At 43.3% G+C, this 17,044-nt stretch overlaps 1 protein-coding gene across 1 annotated transcript in view; it reads left to right on the forward strand.

Annotated features, from left to right (window-relative positions):
* Nucleotides 1-6,507: 6,507 nt before the first annotated feature.
* The window catches only part of LOC124253026 (flocculation protein FLO11-like), a 33,076-nt gene continuing 22,539 nt past the window's right edge, over nucleotides 6,508-17,044 (forward strand). The window contains exon 1 of the mRNA XM_046686741.1: nucleotides 6,508-6,710. The gene's annotated coding sequence lies outside the window, so the exon portion shown is untranslated. The remainder of the gene's footprint in view (nucleotides 6,711-17,044) is intronic.

Genomic DNA, 17,044 nt, shown 5'->3' on the forward strand with positions numbered 1-17,044 from the left:
CGTGTCATCGCTACCACCACTATCAACGCCCTGCCATTTTCAGTTCTGATTATGAATGTTTCATCAATAAACTAACGATGTAATTTCCTAAATCGAAACTTTAACCATCAGTTGAACACGTAACTCTAGCGCAAAGATAGGATTTCATTTTGTTTGCCGAAAAATAACTGGAAATCCGTCTACCGCCCCTGACTATTTTTCAAATCTAATAAAGCCACGTGCATGTTTGCGGCTGGTTCTCACTGATTGTTTTCTGATAAGTCTGGAATGTATTATGTTAGACAAAACGCAACTTACATGGATTTTCTGTCATCCAAATCATACTTCTTTGAGTGTTTACGCGAAAATTATAAAGTTTGTGTACGGATGTCAATCTATCTGGGACTGCATTCCTTGAGCTTTCTTCTATTTCACTATCGCCATAATACAGAATTATTTTCCCGTTTACAAATTTAACGTGAATCTAGTTTCCACACAACTATTCCTAAATTAAACAAAACGACGTATTTTTGTTCGGACGCAGAGAGCGAACATTTTTGCATTCGAGGCGCATCCTGAAGAATGGCTTGTGAGAAGGCGGGCATACAGTGGCGTCGATTGTGTATCACTACTCATGCTATGTGTTAACATTATAGCAATCTAGTGAGCAACACATTACGACCAGCACCAAACAACGGTCCTGTTTGATTCCAGCACAAGGAATTTTAACAGACATGAGCGAGGACAAACAACATGATGCTTCTACAAACACGAAGCCCCGATTCTTCAGGGACGTTAACTCGTTCCACATCTTCGGAAAACATTTGTTTTGTTCCCGGTTTAGACCAGGCTCGCCGACGTCAGTCAAGAAGGACATTTTACCAGGCACAGGAGACTCGAGTTGGTGGAGTAGACGCCTGCAGACATGGTTCCAGTCAAGATCGTTGCCCTGTTCCTGTGCTTCGTCGTTGTTGCTGAGTGTCAATGGGGCACCAACAATAATGGCAACTTTCCACAGAGTCCTTTTCTGAAAGGGGGCAAACGCCGTGACCATCCGCAGACTAATCACGACGACAACAACAACAACAACAACAACAACAACAACAACAACAACAACAACGCCAAATGGAACCAATGGCCTGGCTCCGGCAGCGACCACGTCGACGGACACAGTGACAACCACGACCACAACGACAATGGACATAAACATATTCTGGGGATAAAGATGCCACGTGGTAACGGCAGAGGTGTAGGAGGTATGGTATTCAACTCTTTACAACGTTCAATAGACATTTATACCTATCAAGCATGGCATAAACATAAATAATAAAAACCCTCTCCATAATCCTAAGATATCTCTTATTAAAAACCGCTTCGCGATTTCGACTATAGCACGGATATGTGTAATGGTACACTCTGAAGTAGTGGGTTCGCGAAAAGGTGAGCTTATCCTGTCCCGTCAATGACACCCGTCACAAACGCAGACAACGAAATGCCAAGAGTTCATCTGAAAGAACAACTACATGTATGAGAAAATTATAAGCATATGTTAATGAATCGGTAACCAATAGTGATGACACCTGATGGGTAGCCTCACAAACTGAATGAAATAATGAATCACTGCTCAGGTAAATATTGCATGACTTAAAGACTTAATGGTAAAGATGAGTCTGATTTAGATCTGAAACTACAAGTGAGATAGTGAATAGCTGCCCGGATGCTGTCTACACACGTATGTTAACGCAGCCACTGTATTCATTGGCGGGTGTCCTTAATACTCTTGTGATTATTTCATTGCCCGTATAGACCACATCTCAACCTACTTGGTTTTACTCCACATGTGCAAGTGATAAAACAATGAAACATACGTGCCGAAATGTTCGAGGAAAGTTTAGATACGGATAAAATGCAGAAGCGAATAATGAAGTAAAGAAACTATAATAAAACAATACGTGTTAAAACCTCTCTGTCGTTGAGGAAGTTACATGTGCACTTAAGGAACGTGCCTGTTTTTATTGCTGAAACAAATCCTTAAAAGCAACATCTACTCTAATATTTTGTGAAACGAATCCTTAAAAGCAACATCTACTCTAATACTTTGTGAAACGAATCCTTAAAAGCAACACCTACTCTAATACTTTGTGAAACGAATCCTTAAAAGCAACACCTACTCTAATACTTTGTGAAACGAATCCTTAAAAGCAACACCTACTCTAATACTTTGTGAAACGAATCCTTAAAAGCAACACCTACTCTAATACTTTGTGAATCGAATCCTTCATAACAACATCTACTCTAATACTTTGTGACATGTCAAAGCTGCGCAACAGCTAGTTGTCTGTGATGTCTCACGTCAGTCTTGGCGTGTTCGTCATGTCATCTTCACTGCTGGATTTAATGGACACTATCAAAGTACCTTATTTCTCAGTATTTTGCATGCTGTACAACAACGCATGTTATACAGCTGCATATATAACTAAATAGTCTATTGTTTATACAGACAGAGTTATCCAACACTTCATTGTAAAACATATTCAATATGATTCTGCGATATTCAAAACAGAGATTAGTTTTTGAATTCATTACTGATGATGTTAGGTCAGGACCTAAAAGTAATGAAAAGTACCTGTATAGACGGAGTTCCACTTGATTTTAAGAAAATTACCTGTATAGAAGGAGTTCCACTTGGTTTTAAGAAAAGATTCTATTATTTTAAGTACCATTCCACTTGGTTTTAAGAACTAAATCTACCTTTTCGTCGTAGTGAATTTGCAGATTATTTCAATGTCATTGGTAAAAACTTTAGAGGATTTTAGAGGATACTAAACTGGACTGAAGTTAACAATATGACACCTGGATATAGATCCTCAGAGAGAATAACAAGTCTCAATTATCTCTCGAAAGAGATTCAATTTGGTGTAACAGGCAAAATAACAATTAAAATGGTATAAATGTCCGTGAGACCGTGTCAAACCCTGACTTGGGTCAGTGTGGCCATTTTTTCGTGTGGCCATTTTGACCTGTTCCCGTAATGCCCATTGTTGACGGAACATCAGTATTCACCATGTGTCTTTACAAACCGCAAGGGGAAATACACTTGAAAACTGCATATGACCAAAGAATTACAAACGTTGTATAAACATCGCTGTCTAGTTTCTTTTGTCTGTCAGTTTAAGTGGTTCTCGTTTATGATGTATCAGATATGTCTCGGACTCCCTCCGCACTGGTTTCCTTAGAAGATATATAGTACAGGAGGACATCTGCTGTATAAATGTTGATCAAATATTGAGTAGCTGTTTCGCATTTGATAGCTGATTAGCACGGATCTCATTGACTATTTTGTTCGTCTTATCCCGAGGGAAGCCAGGTCAGAAATGGTCACTAGCAACCTATGCTGGTCTGAATCAATACTATACTGTTGTACTGTCTTCATTAATACCCCACTTCTTAAATGCTGCTCAATATATGCTGTTGTACCATCGTCATGAATACTACAGCTTCTCAAGTGCTACTGAATAATATGCTGTTGTACCTCTTTCATTGATGTTACAGCTTCTAAAATGCTACTGAATAATATGCTGTTGTACCTCTTTCATTGATGTTACAGCTTATAAAATGCTGACCAATAACATGCTGTTGTACTGTCTTCATGAATACTACAGCTTCTAAATGCTACTTAACGATATGCTGATATAATGTGTTCGATTCCTCACATGGGCACACTGTGTGAAGCTCATTTCTGGTGTACCCCGCCGTGATATTGCTGGAATATTGCTAAAAGCGGCGTAAAACCATACTCCCTCACTCCCTCACTCACTGATATAATGTTTTCATGAATACTACAGTTTCAGTTGGTTTGTTGTTTTACGCCGCACTCAGCAATATTCCAGCTATATGGCGGCGGTCTGTAAATAATCGAGTCTGGATGACACAGTCCAGTGATCAACAGCATGAGCATCGATCTACGCAATTGGGATATGATGACATGTGTCAACCAAGTCCAGCGAGCCTGAACACCTGATCCCGTTAGTCACCGTAAAACGGCATCTAACATGCTACTGAACGATATGCCGATGTAGTGCCTTCATTGATACTGCTGCTTCATTGATACTACAGCTACTAAATGCTACTTAACGTTATGGTGATGCACTGTCTTCATGAACACAAAAGCTTCAAAATCCGACTTTACAACTCTCACTCATTGACTCCTTCACCCACCCATCCATCCCCTCACTCACTCGTTCACCCACACACACACCCACCCATCCCTCACTCACTCGTATTGACAATCCATTGATTCTGTCTTCCAGCTTCCTGCGGTGGTCAGCGTTACGCCGGGCGGACCCATATCTGCTGCGGGGGCACGGTGAAGCGCCGCCAGGGTATGCGCCCAGCCTGCTGTGGGCGACAGGTTTTTGACTTTGTGTTTGACCTGTGCTGTGACGGCAGAATCACCAAGAGGACAGTCTCCAGGCCATTCTGTTAGACAAACTCACTTTCAGCACAACACAGCTTTTCAAAATATTTACATCGAACACTGACGCATTTTAATAGAAACTAATTTAAAGAATCAGGCAGACTACATTTGTATTTGTAAAGCTTACTAGTAACTGAATGTCAGTTGTACTATACAGTATTGTATGCGTTTGTCATTACATATGAACGTTTTAACCAAACAGTACCATGTGTTAGTGTGTTCCAAACCAGCATCTGGTTTAGTCTGTCTCAAGCTCAAGTCAGTCTTAGCGTGTTCGTTATGTATCATGTCTGCGCTGCTGGTCATTTAATGGACACTCTGTATCAATGTAACACGTCTAGTCCATCGCATGCTTTACAGCTAATATTTAACCAGACAGTCTATAGATTATAGAAACATATACTCATGTTTACACCACTCTAGTATGGCTTTACGCTTTTAACTGAATAAAACATACGTAAATACTATAAAAGTGATAATTTGTTTTAATTTGTTCAATATTTCAGACATACCGAGAACATTTTACTTCATTACCTGTAAAACATTTATTACTGATAATAAGTACTAATCTTTTCCTTAAGAGTGTATCTAAAGTTTATGTCACCCCACAACCCCCCAAAAATCTAAATAAAATAAAATTTAAAAATTCAATATTTCTTCCATAGCGGACCATGAGTGAGTAGTGTTTTACGCCGCATTTACCGCCAGCATACAGGACCCTGCTAATGATGTTAACACGCAGAACTAATGTTGGGAGTCCACCAAGCCAGTGCTTTAACCCTAGTCTGCGTCATCCTACATAGATATAGCTACGTGCCACAACGTTCATTGTACACCATGTTAACATTTCAAACATTCTCGATAACTGATTCGGAAATTTGTTTTGTGCTTAAACGACGCTCCATACAATGATTGTGTTATAACATGTTCAGTCGGTATAAGGGGGCGAAGGAGGAGTCAATAGTTAAAGCGTTAATCCCGGGTTCGAATGCCTACATGGGTACAATGGGTGAAACCCATTTCTGGTGTCCCTCGCCGTGATATTTCTGCAATATTGATAAAAGCGGCGTAAAACCTCACACACTCACTCACTCAGTCGGTACAATGTTGGATGGAAATCCGGAGACATTCAGGTGGCACACAGTTGCGACTTTGATGGAAATATATGTAGTTAGTCCTTACTATCGTAAGAAACAGATTTAATTTGGTGTAAAGAGCAAAATAGCTGAAACATTATAGGAATGAACCACCGAAAATTCAGTGATGACAGGAGGTTTCGCAAAAGGTTAGGCATGTGCTACCGGTAGGATTCACACAATGTGCCTGAAACAGTAGATATTGGCAGTCCAACACCACACAGCCGTGCTTCTACCATCCAACAGCGGCCTGTAAACAAAACATGCAATCAAGTTGCAACGATGAACCTGAAAATCCAGTTGTTAATTTTGTTAAACTGTGCAGGAAACTCCGCCGTTACAAGTGAAGAAATACGTTTTGGAAATAGATTTGTCTTACAACACAATACAGTTCAGTAGTTTTAATGTTTCGGTTCTAACGCACGAACACAGGTATGACGATGAAACCAAGGGTAATAAGTACACTTATAAATTTACATGATGCGAATTTATATATCAAATGCTGATTGTAATGTCCAATTATATCCTCATCATACTAAAATCAGTCACACTCACCGACCAATGATGACGCATATGCATCAACGTGCACGCGTATGACAGAATAACCAATTGATGTGTGAATATATAATTAGTGATCCAATATTACTTAACAGAAAATCCTAGCATAATTTACACCTAGGTATAATGAGTCATGTACGTGGGTGATAGTGGCAATGATTGAATCACATTACCTACTTACAAATACCTAACATACCCTATTTACAACTCCCCATCGCCAATTAAGAACCTTTATCACCATGGCGGAAGACCATCTGTGACGAAGCCGTCTTGAAGGTCCAGGTGATTCAGGGATGTAAGAAAGATATATAACTGTTGTAAGCCCGGTAATTACTGGAGAGGGGCGAGAGTCTTGGTGAGAGCGTCAAGGCTTCCTTGACAGCCATTTGTCACAGTGTGTCATCGCATTAAACCACTGAGGCATAACCAGTTGGGTTAGCCCTACCAGCGTGTCGACTGCCATTACTCTGTACCGTGTTAGCAGTGGAGAGTTACCTTGGATGGAACATTGACACATGTAGGCAAATACTGGGATTCCACACTGACATAAACCAACTAATGTAAGTACAGATATGTCATTCAATAATCCAATGTATGTTTAATTAGAACGATTGGGGTTTCTCTCAACTCCTCGTCCCCTTCTGTCTCCGGTCGAGAGCGACGGGACATGGTAGATGAGAATAACGGTATACGTGTGTCCGTATTCAAACAGGTTGTTAATCAAGGGCACTGATGGGTGTTGTTGTGTTTTGGACGTGCAAAACGACATCCATCACAACACGCTAGAATGGACACTCAACATTAGCAATAGTTGGATGATGTATTTGAAGAATGAAGAGTAGAACAGTCTCTGATTCTTGCCTTCCGGGATTCCATTACTGTGTTTAGTGAAACGTCGTTATGTAAAACTTTTTGTGAACTCGCTTGAATTTAGAGTGTGTCTTCCTTTTAATTCATCAACGTCAGGGTGCAGCATGGCTGGCCTGAGCTCATCCTATCTTCATGCTGAAGTTAATGCTCCCAATACCAACACTTTCAGGGACGTTCCATGGTGCGATATAAACATTAAACATGCTCTACGTTAATGCTGTCGATTGTCTCATGCGTACTGCATTGTGTGTATATGTGTGTGCGCATGCATGTGTGTATGCATATGCGTATGCGTGTTTGAACATCTGATATCCTTGAAAGCGTGCACTGGTGGGTGTGGTATAAATATCATGTGCGCATTTATTCATGCAAGAACCTGCACGTTCATGCACGTGCACCAGTCTAACGCTGCCTTCATGTTTGTGTACGCCAATGCCTGTCAGTGTCTGAATATCCATCCTCGTGCGTTGTTATGTCTGGACAAGTATGCGTGTATAAGTGCTTGCGTGAACGTTCATGCTTGTGCGAGCGTATGTGTGTTGAGGATCAATATTGGTGTGTCCACCATGTTTGGCGATACAGTAGGCATGCTACTGGGATTGTCTGCACTCTCCTCCTCTGTTTACGGCATGTCAGGGGATTTAACAGACCAGTCCAGTGTCTGTATATGGTCGGAGATAATAGTGACGACCTGGACAGGATGAGGTCTGGCATTGCCATCTGGCTGTTCAAACGTTTTGCAGAAAAATCTTGCGAATAAAACAGCAGGACGCAACACGACTCTACTGACCAATGGTTGTGTTCGAGAATTGTTACCCTGGGTTAACGCTGCCTACAACTGGTTCTGCCATCTCTGATTCGTCTGTAGACATGTTGTGGCGTCACTGGTACACATAATGTCCCTAGTGTTACCGAGACGACCCTTATCTTTGACACCTTTGTTACGCTGTTAGGGTCACACAATTCACAGGACGTCTGTTGACAACCGGCGAAGGTTTGAATCTGTTGAGGTTTGGGCTTGGTCTGCCAGCCCGAGGTCACCGCAACCCAGCCGTTGGGCAGTGCTTGCCCCACAGTAAAAATATTTACCCAAGAGTCGAGCAACTGCGATTTTTGACGTTCCTCACCACAAACACTCCTTCTCCTCCATCGAACCCCAGATTCTCCATTTTGTCTGTACATATGAGATAGCGTTTCGGAAGCATCTTTACACGTGTAGTATCTCCGTTAGCTAGTGATCGTTAGTGTCACTAGCTGGTGACTAGTGTCGTTAGTGTCACTAGCTGGTCTTGCATCATGTGAAATTTCATTGTGACCAGATGATGAGTTCAGATTCAACGACGTAAATGTAGACTTCAACTATATCTACATTCAAATAATTAGATCCGTTCATGTGGGTAGTGTTTGAAACAGTGCGGAATAACAACATTTCGGGACATTAGCATAATGACGTTGGAACACAAGTGCCAGGATCATGCTTGCTATAGAGTGTGTGACTGGTATGATCCATAATGCCCCTGTTAATGCTCACACCGGAGGCTCTGTTGATAAATACACGCAAGGAATCCTTATCTCCCTTAATACATTCAACACCTAGAGATATTAATCTATCTATATGTCTGTCTGTCTACCTATCTAACTATCTATCTGTCGTTATTGATACATACGCGAGTTGTATACATCTCTGTTAATATATGCAAGTGAACTATTCGTTAATAAATTCAAGCGAGAAATCCACTTCCGAATTGATAAATAAGCAATACTTTACCTTGCATGTTAGAGGGTAACCTGGGCGTGTGGCCTACAACCGTCAAGACTTGGGGCATTCCCCACACATCAAACGGACACATTGCGATAATACTGAAATACCGTTCTGACCAGATTAGATGTATCAGCTATAGAAAACCAGACTCATCCATCTAGTAACCTCATTTCTCCGTCTTGGTATCTTTTCCCCCTCTCAACAAGCAGTGACCTCGAGAGGCCAAGTGGATCTCATGGGAGTGCATTTAATTCCCTGAATCTCACTGATTGTTGGTTTGTCAGCTTCTGAAAAGTGATAAATGTCTGCATCGTGCATCATTTTGGGCTTTTGTCCCACAATAATGTTCCTCAAAGTCTCCTATACTGACCGGTAGAGTGATGGTGTTTGTCACCGGGTGGCGGGATAGTAGACGAGGAGCGTCTATACTGACCGGAAGAGTGCAGGTGCCTGTCACCAGATGGCGTGATGGTAGACGGCTTCAGTGTTGAGGAGCGCCTATACTGACCGGTAGAGTGCTGGTGTCTGTCACCAGATGGCGTGATGGTAGACGGCTTCAGTGTTGAGGAGCGCCTATACTGACCGGTAGAGTGCTGGTGTCTGTCACCAGATGGCGTGATGGTAGACGGCTTCAGTGTTGAGGAGCGCCTATACTGACCGGTAGAGTGCTGGTGTCTGTCACCAGATGGCGTGATGGTAGACGGCTTCAGTGTTGAGGAGCGCCTATACTGACCGGTAGAGTGCTGGTGCCTGTCACCAGATGGCGTGATGGTAGACGGCTTCAGTGTTGAGGAGCGCCTATACTGACCGGTAGAGTGCTGGTGTCTGTCACCAGATGGCGTGATGGTAGACGGCTTCAGTGTTGAGGAGCGCCTATACTGACCGGTAGAGTGTTGGTGTCTGTCACCAGGTGGCGTGATGGTAGACGGCTTCAGTGTTGAGGAGTGCCTATACTGACCGGTAGAGTGCAGGTGCCTGTCACCAGATGGCGTGATGGTAGACGGCTTCAGTGTTGAGGGTCTATACTGACCGGTAGAGTGCAGGTGTCTGTCACCAGATGGCGTGATGGTAGACGACTTCAGTGTTGAGGGTCTATACTGACCGGTAGAGTGCAGGTGTCCTGTCACCAGATGGCGTGATGGTAGACGGCTTCAGTGTTGAGGGTCTATACTGACCGGTAGAGTGCCGGTGTCTGTCACCAGATGGCGTGATGGTAGACGGCTTCTGTTGAGGGTCTATACCCGGTAGATGGCGTCACCAGATGGCGTGATGGTAGACGGCTTCAGTGTTGAGGGTCTATACTGACCGGTAGAGTGCTGGTGCCTGTCACCAGATGGCGTGATGGTAGACGGCTTCAGTGTTGAGGGTCTATACTGACTGGTAGAGTGCTGGTGCCTGTCACCAGATGGCGTGATGGTGACGGCTTCAGTGTCGAGGAGCGTCTATAATGACCGGTAGAGTGCTGGTGTCTGTCACCAGATGGCGTGATGGTAGACGAGCTTCATGGTAGACGGCTTCAGTGTTGAGGGTCTATAATGACTGGTAGAGTGCTGGTGTCTGTCACCAGATGGCGTCACCAGATGGTGATGGTACGGCTTCAGTGTTGAGGGTCTATACTGACCGGTAGAGTGCTGGTGTCTGTCACCAGATGGCGTGATGGTAGACGGCTTCAGTGTTGAGGGTCTATACTGACTGGTAGAGTGCTGGTGCCTGTCACCAGATGGCGTGATGGACGGCTTCAGACGTCTATTCCAGTGTGCTGGTGAGGCGTGATGGTAGACGCCTTCCAGTGTTGAGGGTCTATACTGACCGGTAGAGTGCTGGTGTCTGTCACCAGATGGCGTGATGGTAGACGGCTTCAGTGTTGAGGAGTGCCTATACTGACCGGTAGAGTGCTGGTGCCTGTCACCAGATGGCGTGATGGTAGACGACTTCAGTGTTGAGGGTCTATACTGACTGGTAGAGTGCTGGTGTCTGTCACCAGATGGCGTAATGGTAGACGGCTTCAGTGTTGAGGAGCGCCTATACTGACCGGTAGAGTGCTGGTGCCTGTCACCAGATGGCGTAATGGTGGACGGCTTCAGTGTTGAGGAGCGCCTACACTAACCTTGAGAAAATATCAGATACGTATGAAGCATGTCAATTTAATTTCTTTATGTTTATAGTGACTGTTGGAGGAAGTCAAAGATAATATGTGACGAATATTAATAGTACCTGCAGTGGTCGACACCGCTTGTTGTTATGCAAGTTTCGGATGACGCTTAGTTTGGATGGATGTATACACAGTGTGTATAAAACCTTGTCTGAAGTAGTGTACCACACACCTACAAATCAAGTGGTACAAATACAGATCTACCGTACGTCCGGTCTTCTACTTTCAGTGTTATTCTCCAGCCTTCATTAAGGTTGAATTTAAATAAAACTGTCCAGTTGTATTTTATGTGGTTTAAGAAGGATCCCCACATCCTTTCCAACGGAGAGACCGGATGTTGCTTCATGACACTTCAGTATGTGGAAGTGATGGCACTGTTGACTCTCTGGACAACACGTGTCTATCTGACGGCTTACACGAAGTAACTGCCGCTGTGACCCAGTGTCAACGCTTGACACCACTCCATTACGTCTGAGTTTACTACTGTCATAACAACAGATCCTTTGTCCATGAGTAATAAAAAAGGTTGCCAGAACAAAAAAAACAAATCTCTTTTCCATAGGACATCGTTTGAAACATAGACCATCAAATATATCATCTCACTGGACAAGTCGGAGACAGGTTTCTCATTCCGTCCTCAATCTGACGTCGTAAACTTGCCAAAAGCCACCACGTGGGGCTTAACTTTTATCAATGTCCGAGGCATTAAGCGATGTCGGGGAGCCTTGGTTTGGTACTAATTTCAGAACCTTCTCGGTGATGACCTGCGTTTTGAACTCCAAATGTCAGACGTCGGAGTGTGACCCTTCATGGCCCTTCTGAAGTGTGACAGTTGACAGGCATTGGTAACCCAGCGGGAAATCCACCTCGGAATTATGCTATCCGGAATGCATGTCGTAAGATCCGACTTGGATTGGGCTCGGGGTCAGGATTTGTGAATCCCAATCAGATTTTGATATTTGCTTGGTGGGGTTACCCGATTATATATGTCATATGACGAGCATGTTTTAATGACGTTTTATAACAGTATAATACGTTAAACAATTCGCTCGTCTCGGGTCTGATTCCCTGAGAGGTAATCTCTCTCTCTCTCTCTCTCTCTCTCTCTCTCTCTCTCTCTCTCTCTCTCTCTCTCTCTCTCTCTCTCTCTCTCTCTCTCTCTCTCTCTCTCTCTCTCTCTCCCCCTCTTCCCCTCTCTCTCTCTCTCACTCGTATCTCATTTTGCGTGGAAGTCATGACTTGACCGTTCACTTGGCACTTCATACAAATATGAAAGACACTAATGAGTATATATAAGAAGAAAAAGAGTTGAGAGTTGAAATATAGGTCATAAAACAATGACGCCGCGGGGACAATTCATCACAGGGACCTCGCCTGTGGGGACAGGACGAGGGGTTGAGTGGGGCGAGGTTGTGTAACAAGGTATAGGAGGAAACAGTTGTGTCTGCCTGCAGGTGTCCCTGCCATGATATCCAGGCTCCTTGTTGCTTCACACTGTGTTGACCAGCTGTGTTATTAAAAGTATTGCATGGCTCTTATAGCTCAATAGAATAAGTATGTGCATATGTATCTGATGCCACGTGTGTGAGTACACATATACGTATATGACTGCACATGCCTATGCATGCGACTGCACGTGTTCGGTTGGTCGTAAACTGTATCTTTCTGCACGTGTGTGGGTACACGTATCTGTATGTGATGCACGTGTGTGGGTACACTTGTTTATGTATATGACTGCACGTGTGTGGGTACACGTGTTTGTGTATATGACTGCAGGTGTGTGTGTACACCTATCTGTGTATATGACTGCACCTTCGTGTGTACACGTGTTTCTGTACATGACTGCACGTGTGTGGGTACACGTATCTGTGCATATTACTGCACGCGTGTTGGTACACGTATCCGTGTATGTGACTGCACGTGTGTGGGTACACGTATCTGTGTATGTGACTGCACGTGTGTGTGTACACCTATCTGTGTATATTACTGCACGTGTGTGTGCACGTACACACATCTATCTGTGTGTATGACTGCACGTGTGTGGGTACACGTATCTGTGTATGTGACTGCACTTGTGTGTACATGTATCTGTGTATGTGACTGCACGTGCGTGGGTACACGTATCTGTGTATATGACTGCACACGTGTGGGTACACGTATCTGCGTATATGACTGCACATGTGTGGGTACACGTATCTGCGTATATGACTGCACTTGTGGGTACACGTATCTGTGTATGTGACTGCACGTGTGTGGGTATATGACTGCACGTGTGTGGGTACACGTATCTGTGTATGTGACTGCACGTGTGTGTGTACACGTATCTGTGTATGTGACTGCATGTGTGTGGGTACACGTATTTGTGTATATGACTGCACGTGTGTGGATACACGTATCTGTGTAGGTGACTGCACGTGTGTGTACATGTATCTGTGTAGGTGACTGCACGTGTGTTGGTACACGTATCTGTGTATGTGAGTGCACTTTTGTGGGTACACCTATCTGTGTAGGTGACTGCACGTGTGTTGGTACACGTATCTGTGTATGTGAGTGCACTTGTGTGGGTACACGTATCTGTGTATGTGACTGCACGTGTGTGTGTACATGTGTCTGTGTATGTGACTGCACGTGTGTGTGTACACGTGTCTATGTATGTGACTGCACGTGTGTGGGTACACTTGTTTGTGAATGTGACTGCACTTGTGTGGGTACACGTGTTTATGTATATTACTGCACGAGTGTGGGTACACGTATCTGTGTATATTACTGCACGTGTGTGGGTACACGTATCTGTGTATGGGTGTGAGCGTGTGTGGGTACACTTGTTTGTGAATGTGACTGCACGTGTGTGGGTACACGTATCTGTGTATGCGATTTCACGTGTGTGTGTACACGTATATGTGTATGTGACTGCACCTGTGTGGGTACACATATCTGTGTATATTACTCCACGTGTGTGTGTACACTTATCTATGTATGTGAGTGGACGTGTGTTGGTACACGTATCTGGGTATGTGACTGCACGTGTGTGTACACGTGTCTATGTATGTGACTGCACGTGTGTGTGTACACGTGTCTATGTATGTGACTGCACGTTTGTGGGTACACGTATCCGTGTATGTGACTGCACGTGTGCGGGTACATGTATGTGTGTGTCTATGTAGTTAATACTGGTAGCAAGGAGGCAGGTGCAGCCCAACAAACACTGAAAACCGCAGTCAAACATTCCGTGACCGATATCAGAAACCCAATACAAGTGTATCACGTGTACATGTATCATCTGTCCATACACCTTTCCATGTTGGACAAGATTTAACACGTGCCATGTACGCAGTCGACGCATATCTTCGCTCTCAACATTTCTTGTACAAATTCAAAAGTGAAAAGGAGAAAATATGTTTGTACTTATGACTCTCATTATCACAACAGTAAATACACATATTACAATGATTGATATAAATAAATACACACACGTGCGCAAGCACACACATACCGCCCAAACACTGTAAAACCTCTTTTGTACTCTTTTAAACTCTTTTAAGCTGGAGCGATGTCTGTCCTAGTTAATATCTTAATACCAATATAACATTTAGGGGACGCCATCGCTGACATTAAGCGGTTAAATAGTGAGCATTGAAATGACAGTTGAATCAAGTTGGGAAATTTATGATCGCATATTTCACCACGATGAAAGCGAAGAAGAATAGTAAGTTGCAAGCTCTGCATATTTGATTAACACCGTAACTTTGATTTAGTTGTATCACCAATAAGTCACAAGTCTTCCAGGGCCAGAGCTGTCAGTACTAATGTCATGTCATGCTGACACACAACAAACAAAACAGTTCTTTTGGTTGCCTACATTGGTCTGTCAAGAGCAAGGCGGTGACTTTAAGAGGCACTGATGAGGTTCACAGGTTTTTAATGATGTTCAATTATTTTAGAGAAAAGTATTTTTGCACGAAAGACGGAGTTCAATGTTCTGCATGTCCATAAGTTCACCTTCGTATTAAGCGACAGTGTATGTGTGCGCGCGTGCGCGAGCGCGCATGTGCGTGTGTGCGTGCGTGCGCTCGCACTCCTCTCGACTCCTCGTGTAACGCGGTGGCCAGTTGTGGAAATGTCTGTGGTGTATGCTGGCCTTGACACAGCTCTATCAGGTTCAGATTCGAACATTTCGGAGGCCTAAAGGCAAGACACTGAAAGAACAATGACGCAGCTATGAATGGTGTCGTCAGTTTAAAACAACTCTCCTTTTCGTGTGACAATCGGACGAAGGTGACGTTTGACAACTATGGTCGACCCACCGATTTGCTGTCAGCTTCCCCTGAGACATCACCCAGCAAATCTCCATGTGTAGGAAATGGGTCCACGTGGACGTCTTCAATTTCCACGCTGGGGACACAATCAGGATTCATCGCTGAGGCAGAATCGCCGAGTGTGTATTAGAGACCATGCCTGTATGGTGTTGCCCCATCGGACATGTTGTTGTCGATGCAAACGTATCATTACAGTGACAAACACCGATCTTCTGGGTCCAATTCACACCTCTCGCAGACGATTCCTGATAGTTTGGTCCAAGACTCCCTGACACCAGGTACATATCCTGCAGTCTTCAGGGGCAGTAGCATGTCCAAGTCGTATGGAAGACCCGCAGCCTTCTTGTACAAGGTTGCTGACTTCTCGGACGATCTTGGGTTTAAACTGGCGAGTATACCGATATACCGATTACAATTTAATCATTTTTCATTTGAGAACTGCAACAGTTGATGGACTTGTGACTGATATCGTCCGATTACAGAGACTGAATTTGTATTGAATGTTTGATAAATACACAAAATCATTATTCGCATTATCGCGTATGCATTTCCTTTTTTAAAACAAAAAATGAATAAAAAAAACAATCATGCAGCAGTATAAAAGGCAAATAAATAATCAATATTTATGTACATGATTTATACGAACAAAACATTCTGGAATAAATATTTAGGAAAGCCAAGTTCTATGGATAGTCAACTTCTCTATTGCAGTGAGTGCGACGTGTCGGCTTCGGTACTAACACCGTTATCAAGCAAGCGCTTAACGGTGTTAGTACGTACACCGAAACGTCGCACTCATTACAATAAAGCAGTTGACTATCCATAGAGCTTGGTTTCCCTTCATCATTCTAAAATGCCTCTCAAAGAAATAATTATTTAGCTAAACTGAAGTAAACTGCTCGGGTTATGTCCCTTGTTGCCACAATAAGCGGATAAAATTTAGAGGTCATTATCATTTCCGGAAAACATTAATGACATGTCTAGCAGCACATAGCTGTTCACGTTTTCCTCTCCGTGCACTGATTTATTATGTGACCTTGTCTTGTCCCATGTTTACGGTAGCTGGGCGCATTTAACAAACACTGCTTGAACAGGGCACTGTCAGTATGTAAACTTACACATCAAATTGTATTTTCTGGACAACTAAACATCTTATGTTTGAAGGAAGAATGCGTTGATAGTATAAACACAAAATGAAGTCTTTGTTTTGTTTGATCTACCATATTAAAATACCGAAATAGTTTTCGTTATTGTCGTGTGAAAACAAGTTGCGCCTGCATCCACAGATACATAACACGTTGTGGAGAACCTAGCCTAACGACATTAGCTTCCAAACCATATGGATATGATACTTTAATTGCATTATCAATTAGGATCATTATTTGCCATATACAATCGGATGCCAAAAATACTTTATACGCATGCGCATATTATAATATGCCATGTACACACATCTGTATACCACACTCATGACGTCATGCTGTATAGACATGGCGCAGTTTGTTACATGATGCCAAGTACAACGGACGGTCATTGAGTCACAGGACGCCATTGACATCAGGCCCACACTGTGTCACAGAACACCATCTCCAAAACACGCAGATTTGTGTCATAAGATGCCATATAGAATATACGCGTGTTGTGTAACATAATGTCACATAGTCTCAACACACATCAAATAGTGCTATACAATGTCACGTACATCTGACCTATATTGTGTCATAGGATGCCACCTGACCTACATAGTGATACATATATATGGTGCCATATAACCTGACGTTCACTGTGTCATTG

The sequence above is a fragment of the Haliotis rubra genome, unplaced genomic scaffold, assembly GCF_003918875.1.
Source record: "Haliotis rubra isolate DU_JTF1 unplaced genomic scaffold, ASM391887v1 Scf53, whole genome shotgun sequence".
NCBI lineage: Eukaryota > Metazoa > Mollusca > Gastropoda > Lepetellida > Haliotidae > Haliotis > Haliotis rubra.